The 9966-nt window shown below is 44.6% G+C and overlaps 2 long non-coding RNA genes across 3 annotated transcripts in view; both read right to left on the reverse strand.

Annotated features, from left to right (window-relative positions):
• Nucleotides 1–3403: 3403 nt before the first annotated feature.
• Nucleotides 3404–6892, reverse strand: LOC104847812. 2 transcript variants are annotated; one of them, XR_776240.3, is made up of 3 exons: nt 6545–6892; nt 6142–6265; nt 3404–5748 (listed from the first exon to the last, which is right to left on the reverse strand). It is a non-coding gene; the product is annotated as an uncharacterized LOC104847812 (long non-coding RNA). The 2 variants fall into 2 exon arrangements; XR_776239.3 differs by having other exon boundaries at nt 6171–6265; nt 6545–6891.
• Nucleotides 6893–7474: 582 nt separating this feature from the next.
• LOC104847814 overlaps nt 7475–9966 on the reverse strand; it is an 11139-nt gene continuing 8647 nt past the window's right edge. Inside the window, exons 2-3 of the long non-coding RNA XR_776241.3 lie at nt 7790–7872; nt 7475–7509 (exon numbers count right to left, since the gene is read on the reverse strand). This is a non-coding gene — a long non-coding RNA (uncharacterized LOC104847814). The remainder of the gene's footprint in view (nt 7510–7789; nt 7873–9966) is intronic.

Raw genomic sequence — 9966 nt, forward strand, 5'->3', positions numbered from 1 at the left:
TCTCTCACATTTTTCTTTTCCCTTTTTTTTTCTTCCCCTACCCATCACACCTTCTGAGGAGCTATTATTTTGATTGGAGTTTTATAAACTCCAGATATGTTTTGGTGATATAGTCATCTGACAATATTGATTATACCTGTCTAGGAAAAGAGGACATCTTTTTTTTTAATCAGGGATCCAACTCGGGACCTTGCACTTTCAAGGCAGGTATCTCTTTTCTGATATCTTCTTCAATCTCCTTTTTCAGAGCACTATACTTTTCCTCATAGATCATCTGCTTCCCTGGTTAGATTCCTAAGTATTTATTTCTTTGAAGGTGTTGTGAATGGGATTGTTTTCCTGATTTCTTTCTCCACAGATTCCTTGCTGGTGTACAGCATGATATTGATTTTTGTGAGTTGATTATGTAACCACTCCCAAAGATTGGCACAATCAGGGTGCTGCAAGAGTGAGCTAAGGTTGGCTCTTGACTTGGGGGCTCTGAGCTCACAAATGCTGCAGACTCAGTACAGAAAATGGCAGTGATCATCCAAATGCTGACACTGAGTGGGGCCACCTGTCCTTGTTCCGACCTGTCCATGTAATCACGACACTGAACCTCTGTCCATGGTGGAGGGCCAAGTGTGCAGAGAAAGAGGCACTGTCTGTCCTGCGGCTGACCTCAGACTTCGTTGCATGTTTTATTCTTTTTGTCACATAGAACTACATTTGTTGAATTATTAGCTGTACAAAGCTGTGTTTTTTCACTTCAAGTTGCATGCTGCATTTACCTTAAAATGTTAATTTTGGTTTTCAAGCAGAATAAAAGGTAATTTTATTTTTCTGGAATTTACCAACATTTATTTTTGTCAGTACATGTCTATAGTGAGATGTGTTAAGTAGAATGAACAGAGGCCCCACGATTAATGTAAAATGTTGATTTTAGCCATCAGTCGCATATGATTAAGTTTCTGTGTGTTTACAGGTGAAATTCCACTTGTTTAAAGGAACAATTTCTTAAATTAGAAGGAAGCAAAAGGATCAGCGTTTAACCAACACGTTAAATTTCATTTTTAAAAGTAAAGTGAGAAGGGCTGGAGATTTAGCTCAGTGGTTCTGCCACCTGCCTTGAAAGCATGAGGTCCCAAGTTCAATCCCTGGTACAAACAAACAAAAAAGTACAATAAGAACACTGCAACACACCAACTTTAAAACATAATAAATCTTTATTCTCAACAATTGCTTTGCTTTTAATGAATGACCTACAAAAGTGCCTAAGTTACGAAGGCCGTTTAAAGCAGAAAAGGGGGGTTGAATCCTTTCACGAAGCCATTGGAAACAGGGTCTTAAATCCTTCCTACACTCATTAGCCTTTGAGAACTACGAATTTAAGCATCCCTAAAACAACTTCAGTTTTGGAAACTTGGTTATTTCTCATGGATTCCTCCGGCATCAATTTTTAGAGTTATGGAAGATGTCCTTAAGGAATAATTTTTTATTCTATTTACTCTTCAACCAAATAAATTATACAAACAATGTTCATTTTGTGAATTTAACAAACAGGCTGACCCTAACTCAAGCCAACCACCATGTCATCTCTGACCCCCAACCCATGATCAATGGGGATCAGAATCCCTGAGAGGTCCGTGTGGGTCTCTGTAGGAGTGCAGCCAAGCTCAATGGGGACTCCAGAGGGCTAGAGATGACAAGAACATGGGAGCCCTGCCCAGCAGAGCTGTAGGCAGTGAGCAGAGCCAGCCCAGCCCAGAGGCTCTGAAGACTCAGCCAGCAGTGGGCCCAGACCCTGTGGAGCTGAGCTAAAGGACTCACTCAATGTTTTCCTGCCAGTTTTGGGTTCTTGTCTCACCACAGGCCTGAAAACAACAGAGCCCACTGAATGTGGACTGAAACCTTTGAAGCCGTGACCCAGAATTAGTCCTCTCTCTCTCATTGGGGCACTCCCAGGCATTTTGTCACAGGCCCGGAGAGCTGACTAACAGAGGTCCAGAGTCAAACTTTCTCCACCAAACTGGATGAGTTTTCCACGAGTTCTCTGAGGACATCTGAGGCAGTAGGCAGGAAAATTTAACCTTAGCATCACACTTTATGTCCAGAATTTTCCACACCATGAATTCTGAAACTTGATTCTTGGGAAGGCAGCCTTGGAGTCCCTCTGAATGTATCTCATGTGTGACTGTGAGACTATAAAACATCACCAGCCAGAGACAGCAGGGACATCATTTACAAGAGCATTTGTGAAAACAGGCACATTTATTAAAATTTTACCCAAGAACCTTGGATGAAAATGTAATTCACTGGTGCCTACTCCCCCTGTCTAGGTAGCAGAGATGATTAAAGAATTTGGAACAGTGAATGCCCATGGTAGTTGCTCAATAAATGATTGCTCAGTTGAAGTAAACCTCGATGGGTGTCTATCACTTATTGTGGAACATTTTGAACTCTCTACTCCTGCCAGTTTAACTATTTTTTTTTAATTTTAGCATGCTGACAAGGGTCAAAATAAACAGCAATAAATAACCAAGAAACACAATGTACCTTAGTAAAGAAATAAGTAAAACACAACTCAAAATGAAATTCAGTGAGGCAAAGGCAGGCTAATAGTTCTTATAACTATATCGTGTTCGACTAAAGAATTCCTCTCATCAGCACGTACTTCCGAGAGTGTTACACACCACAAGGTAAATAGCTCCCATAGTCTCAAACTCATAACAAAGTGAGAAAAGAGTACAGAATCATCACCTTTGTCTTCAAATTGACTGCTGCCTGAACCACATCTCACACTGAGCCCAATCCAGCCAGGAGAGGATGGGGAGAGAACGCCCTGAACAGACAGGACTAATTAACCCGAAGCCTACATACTGCAAGCTGGAATATGGAGACGGCGGTTCTTAGAGTACTATGAGAAACTCTTGTCACCGCAGACACTGAGAAGTGACAAATTCAGCTTGGCATAATTAATTTTTAATGTTGACTCTCATTTGTTAAGGGCTATAAACAGGAGCCAAGTACTAGATCGGAGAAAAATCTAAACTCCTATTTACAGAAAAGATAGGTCTGACCTGTTAGGGGGTCGCAGGCATGGAGCCTTAGGTGGGCCCTGCGGGGTCTCCTGAGGCAGAGGCCAGGATCCCTGGGAAGCCCCCTCTGCCCTGCAGCCCACGGAGCCCTGAACATGGAATCAGAATGTGGAAACAGGAGCTGCTCTCTCCCCCACACCTCCCTCCTTGGGTGCAGCTCCAAACACACTAGGTGTGAGCACTGTCAGGCTCTTACTGGACCTGAATTTGTCTTAGTGACTGGCATCCTGAGGTCCTGGTTCCCAGGATTCTCTGCCCTCTCTTTGTTCCTCCATTGCTCACCTGCAAGCCCCTCTCCTCCCTCTTAGTCTTCCTCCTAACAATAGTCTCCCTTCTACTCTCCTGTCATCATTGAGATCCCAATTAGGGAGCACCTTGATAGTTCTTCCAAGTCTGGCTTACTCCACTCAACACGATGATCTCCATTTTTGCCTGTTTTCTTGCAGTGACTTCAGCACTGCTTCAGAAAGTGGCAAGAGCAGTGTGCAGCTTATGCTCACTTCCAGGTGTGCTAAGCAGTGGGGGAGATTCTGAGTTGAATTAGTGGCCATGTGTCTTTACTGTAAGAAATGTTTTGAATGTAAACACTCACCATGTGTTTTCATCACACCTTGTAACCTTGTCTGATGCTTAGTAACATCTACACACAGGTGACAACACACAGGTAGTGGAACACAGACATACACTGGCCCCTAATGTATACATGTACACACAATCCTGGAACTTACTCCATTATACTTGTACCTCTTTCTAACTGAAGTCTGAGTGATTCACCATATAAACAAAAAGAAAGGTCCTTAAGTCAATTTAAGACATGAATCAATACCTACAAATATATGTATTTTACTAAATCTACATATGTATCTATCACATTACACATATTACTAAATATCATGAAACAAACTCAGTAAAAAAAATGGGAAGATACAGACCATGAATATCTTCCTATGAAAAGAAAGCCCTGTTTCCTGACACATGCACCTTGTCTGGGACCCTTGTCACTGCCCAAGGAGCCCTCTTCCTCCACTGACCCAAAGAGCCCGAATCCAGAGCCCTCTACCTGAGCACAGCCAGGGCAACATCATGCTCTGGGTTCTGGCCTCTCATGCTAAAGGGGATACCTGTGGGGTGGGGCTGACTCCACTGGAATGCAGGTGATGGGGACCTCAGGTTTCCTGGTAGGCATTGTGACCACAAGTGACACCAGATGGGTCCTGCAGGGACACACAGTTACACTGTATATGCCTGAAGGTGGGTGTCTGAGGATAGTTATGTCACCAACATGCTCCACTCACACCTTCCTGGTCTGCCAAGCTCCCAGCATCCCTAGCTGGATCTGGAAGACCCTTCAGGCCTGGCTACCCTGTCACCTTGGTGGGACACAGCTGGGGAGCTCGTGTCTGAGACCTGAGACACTTCTGGAACCACTTAGTCTGCTCACAAGACCTCAGGGCCAGCAAGACAGTCACAGATGAGCACAAGTGAGTGACAGATGAACATTGCCAGTCAAAGGAGGCAGCTGGACCTTTCCCACTGGGGTAGGGCAATGAGTGTCACAGACTGAGGTGCCTGCGTGTTGGATGTGGAGACGGATCAGGTGTGGGGCACATTCAGCCAGTGATGACCTGTGCCTTTGCAGTGCAGAAAGCCTCAGGGAGCTCCAGGGCCTCACCTGCTTGTCAATGGAGAATCCCAATTTCTCTTAGGTCCCCTGCGCTGTGCTGACACTTTGGGCCAACTGGGCAAACTCATCCATCTTTGATCCTCACAGATGTCAAACAGAGATGTCAGTATTTTTGTTGGTGAAAAATAATTAACTAGGGGCTCACCCCTTCGTATACACATACACAAAACTTTGGCATTAACTCTGTCCCTGAGAATCTCCATCCGTCTCTCTGGGGGGCTTCATCAGAGCAACTGAAAGGAAAAGCCTCCACACAGTCTTATGCGAATACACATATAAATAATTACAAACAAACATGTTTTGTGAATCCCTATTGCTGTCTTATACAAACGTATCAACCTACAAGTCCTAGTTCATTAGTAAACAAATAATGAACACATTATATGAACATCACCTTATCCAGACTCCATCATCCTCATCCATCCTGGCCGGGGCCCGTGGAGCTCCCTCAGCCCTGCTGATAGGAAAGGGCCCCAGTCCAAGCCAGAGAGGTCCTTCAGAGACACTGAACACAGTCCTCTTTGGAGGCACCTACCTGGGCAGGTGACTTTAACAGGAAGAGACAGCGTGGCAAGTCTCTGTGGGGAGCTGGCTTCTCTTTCCTCGATTCTCTCTTAGTATGAAAACCAACTTTCCTGCCCCAGAGGGAGATCACAGTCCAGGACCTCAGAGGGAGGAGTGACCCTAATAAGGTGGAATTTCAGGTGAGGAGGAGCCATTGTGAAAATGCATTACGGTTAGACTGAACTAGACTGTGGGGACAGTGCTGGGCCAAGTCAGTCTGAGGACATCTGGGGGCCAGGCAAGTTGCCTCACGTGCTGGCCTAGTCACTTGCAAACAGTTCTCACTGGATCTAGAATATTCTTTGTGGTCGGCCAGCTTGACAAAGAAATGCCCCATGGGTTTATTATTTACATATAGGCAGTCACTTCATCACTTCTGTCTACACACAGATGTCCATAGACCTCTCCAGAACAGAGTTGAACCTAGAGTGAGCCATATTAATAGTTACATATATAAAATACCTGTTTTGCATATTCCTACACAAGATTTATTCCTATACAAGGTACTTTGGTTTGTGAGTTTACAGTATTTCAGTATATTAATAAAAGAAAATTCAATAGTTTTTATATGAGAGAATCACAAATATATATTTTAATAACTCCATATACCTATCTGACGTATCAATGCATGGACTTTTTTTATTTTGTAAAATGTACAAGCATCAATAAATACACATGAAAATACAATGAGAAATTAATCTCAAGATGCCCTAAAGAAGCACACATTCATCCTCATCCATTCTTGTGCAGGCCCAAGCAGCCCTCTCCTCCTATCCCGAGAGAAAGGGTGACTGGGAACCAAGGCTCAGGCCATACCTTCCCCAATAGCTCCCAGTGGTTCTCACCTTCCAGCAGACACCATATGGGTTCTGTTTTCTGGAGACAGCACAGGATCATCTCTGTCTGTGGATAGCCGGCCTCTAGACTCAAAATTGTGTCCCTAGGACAAAATCACAGACTGGGGAGGTGATGGAGTGGGTGGAGGGTTGACTCTCCACCTGGAGAATTCCAGAAGACAGGGGACTTTGGGTTGCCATGGAATTGATGGGAGGCAAGATGGCTGCTGACTGAAAGGTTTCTCTGTGTCATTTGATCTGATGGCCTCAGAGGGCCAGGCACATGGGCCCAGCTGCTGAAGGCTGCCTGTCCTGACCCAGGCACATTGGCCACCCTACTTCAATCTACAGAATCCCTCATGGTTGGCTGTCACAAAAGTTACCTTGATCAGACCCTATGCAGGAGCTGAGTCCTGGTCCATATTGGGTGGGATGAGTCCTGGAAGCTTCACTATGCTTACAGGACCTTCTGGTCAACAAAGTAGGTGACAGACCAAAGTTTCCAAGTCAGAGACAAGGTGTAGAGCTTCCTTCTCCAGGAAGATGGATGAGATTTGGAGCTAATTTAGGTTCACCCAAGTATAGGGTGAGAGGTGGGATGAACTCCACAGGCTGGTTAGGTTGAGTGATGGTAGATGGGTCTGAGGATCACCATGAAAGCTCAGACTGAACCTGACCTCTGATCACAGGGATGGCGCCTGAGTTATTTAGTTCATAACACTCTGGCTGTCCATTAATGGCCTGGCCACAGCTAAAGAGAATCACAAATATATATTTTAATAACTCCACATACCTATCTGACATATCAATGCATGGACTTTTTTATTTTGTAAAATGTACAAGCATCAATAAATACACATGAAAATACAATGAGAAATTAATCTCAAGATGCCCTAAAGAAGCACACATTCATCCTCATCCATTCTTGTGCAGGCCCAAGCAGCCCTCTCCTCCTATCCCGAGAGAAAGGGTGACTGGGAACCAAGGCTCAGGCCATACCTTCCCCAATAGCTCCCAGTGGTTCTCACCTTCCAGCAGACACCATATGGGTTCTGTTTTCTGGAGACAGCACAGGATCATCTCTGTCAATTCTACTTCCTTTTTCTGCATTGAAGTCGCTCCCTTCAAATTCTCTGTAGGCTCCAATTTTACTATCAGATCCTTTCTAGGTCCCAGGGAGCCACCTTCCTCCTTCTTTTCTTTCCCATGTTGTTATTTTCCAGAGTCTGGATTCCAAGTCTTGGAGAGGCTGATTTGTTGCTCTTTACCACCCTGCCATTTCCCCAGAAGTCCTCCTTTTTCTTAATTTGACTGTGGATAGCCGGCCTCTAGACTCAAAATTGTGTCCCTAGGAGAAAATCACAGACTGGGGAGGTGATGGAGTGGGTGGAGGGTTGACTCTCCACCTGGAGAATTCCAGAAGACAGGGGGACTTTGGGTTGCCATGGAATTGATGGGAGGCAAGATGGCTGCTGACTGAAAGGTTTCTCTGTGTCATTTGATCTGATGGCCTCAGAGGGCCGGGCACATGGGCCCAGCTGCTGAAGGCTGCCTGTCCTGACCCAGGCACATAGGCCACCCTACTTCAATCTACAGAATCCCTCATGGTTGGCTGTCACAATAGTTACCTTGATCAGACCCTATGCAGGAGCTGAGTCCTGGTCCATATTGGGTGGGATGAATCCTAGAAGCTTCACTATTCTTACAGGACCTTCTGGTCAACAAAGTAGGTGACAGACCAAAGTTTCCAAGTCAGAGACAAGGTGTAGAGCTTCCTTCTCCAGGAAGATGGTTGAGATTTGGAGCTAATTTAGGTTCACCCAAGTATAGGGTGAGAGGTGGGATGAACTCCACAGGCTGGTTAGGTTGAGTGATGGTAGATGGGTCTGAGGATCACCATGAAAGCTCAGACTGAACCTGACCTCTGATCACAGGGATGGCGCCTGAGTTATTTAGTTCATAACACTCTGGCTGTCCATTAATGGCCTGGCCACAGCTCGTTGACCATGCATGTCTCCCGTGGTTGTCCCATACCCAGTCACCTTGGGAATTTAACCTGGGGAGCTCTGAGGCTGACTGAGTTCCAGCTTCAGTTGGCCCCTCCCTAAAATGCTTTCTGACCTGGAACACTGTCCAGGGGATATGGCAGGTGCTGAACTGGTTGCACTCTGCAGCTATTGTACTGCAAGGCATCCATTGCTCTGGTGCATCTCTCCCTGAAGGCCTCTGGAGTTGCCCACTTTCACTGTGACTCTGTGCATTCAATCTTCCTTTCTCACAAGTCACAAGCTAGGAGGCAGGGAGAAAGCACACATTGCTACTTCCTTTTTCTGCATTGAAGTCGCTCCCTTCAAATTCTCTGTAGGCTCCAATTTTACTTTCAGATCCTTTCTAGGTCCCAGGGAGCCACCTTCCTCCTTCTTTTCTTTCCCAAGTTGTTATTTTCCAGAGTCTGGATTCCAAGTCTTGGACAGGCTGATTTGTTGCTCTTTACCACCCTGCCATTTCCCCAGAAGTCCTCCTTTTTCTTAATTTGGGTACTAGTTTACAAGGGATTTTTCACCTGATAGAATTTAATAAGGTTGGATACTTATAATTGGTCCTGTTTATTTTTCTGTTTGACATATTTCAACAGAAAAATCTCTCTAAGAAAAAGTGTCAATACAATGTGTAAAAACTTATCTTGTCAGCCAAATACACTTGTCCCTTTAATGTTCAAACAAGTTGCAGAGTAGCTGTTTGGACACTAGAGGGAGACATTGAATTCTAGTAGTTTGGGGACACTGGCAAAGTGTTTGAAGGAATGCACCTGGGAAAATTTTTTAATGGAAGAATAGCAAAAATATATATCCTCAAAGCAAAGCATAATAACCAATCATTCATTGATTTATAAAAAGATAGGTTCCACTTTAGTATAAGTGTGTTCTTATCTGAGCCACCAGCAGGTGGAAACTGAGATATAGTCTCTTATCCAAGTCCAAATTCTGGAGAGAACTCTGAGTAGTCCAACATTTCAGGATTCCTTTGAGCAGGGAGTAGGATTGTGCAGCATAACTGAATCAGAAAAAACTGTGAGGACTCCAGACAGACCACTCTTAACATGAAGATAGGAGCAAAAAACAGCTTTTAATGCTGGCAGCTCAGCAAGTGGCTCCTATCAGTCAGAACCCTGAACAGAAGTTTGCTGGAGAGAACTCTGAGTAGTCCAACATTTCAGGATTCCTTTGAGCAGGGAGTAGGATTGTGCAGCATAACTGAATCAGAAAAAACTGTGAGGACTCCAGACAGACCACTCTTAACATGAAGATAGGAGCAAAAAACAGCTTTTAATGCTGGCAGCTCAGCAAGTGGCTCCTATCAGTCAGAACCCTGAACAGAAGTTTGCACTGTTTTATATACCTCTTTTTACATCTAGGCTTCTTGTTCTTTTGTTTTTTGGAACCAGGGATCAAACTCAGGAACTTGCACTTGCAAAGCAGACAATGGAATCACTGAACTAAATCCCTGACCCTAGGCTTTCTTTCATTGGAGTTTCTCTAGGAATATAGCATATTTAGGATTTACATGAAGCAAAGCAGCGGGGCGGGGGGGTTCTGGAAGGATTTTCTGAGTCCGTTATGCTCCTTTGGTGACAGATTACAGAAGTTGTCATGGACTTCTTGTTTTTGTTTTTTGGAACCGGGGATCAAACTCAGGACCTTGCACTTGCAAAGCAGACAATGGAATCACTGAACTAAATCCCTGACCCTAGGCTTTCTTTCATTGGAGTTTCTCTAGGAATATAGCATATTTAGGGGATACATAT

The sequence above is a fragment of the Fukomys damarensis genome, unplaced genomic scaffold, assembly GCF_012274545.1.
Source record: "Fukomys damarensis isolate Sample0158 unplaced genomic scaffold, DMR_v1.0_HiC HiC_scaffold_9, whole genome shotgun sequence".
NCBI classification, from domain to species: Eukaryota; Metazoa; Chordata; class Mammalia; order Rodentia; family Bathyergidae; genus Fukomys; species Fukomys damarensis.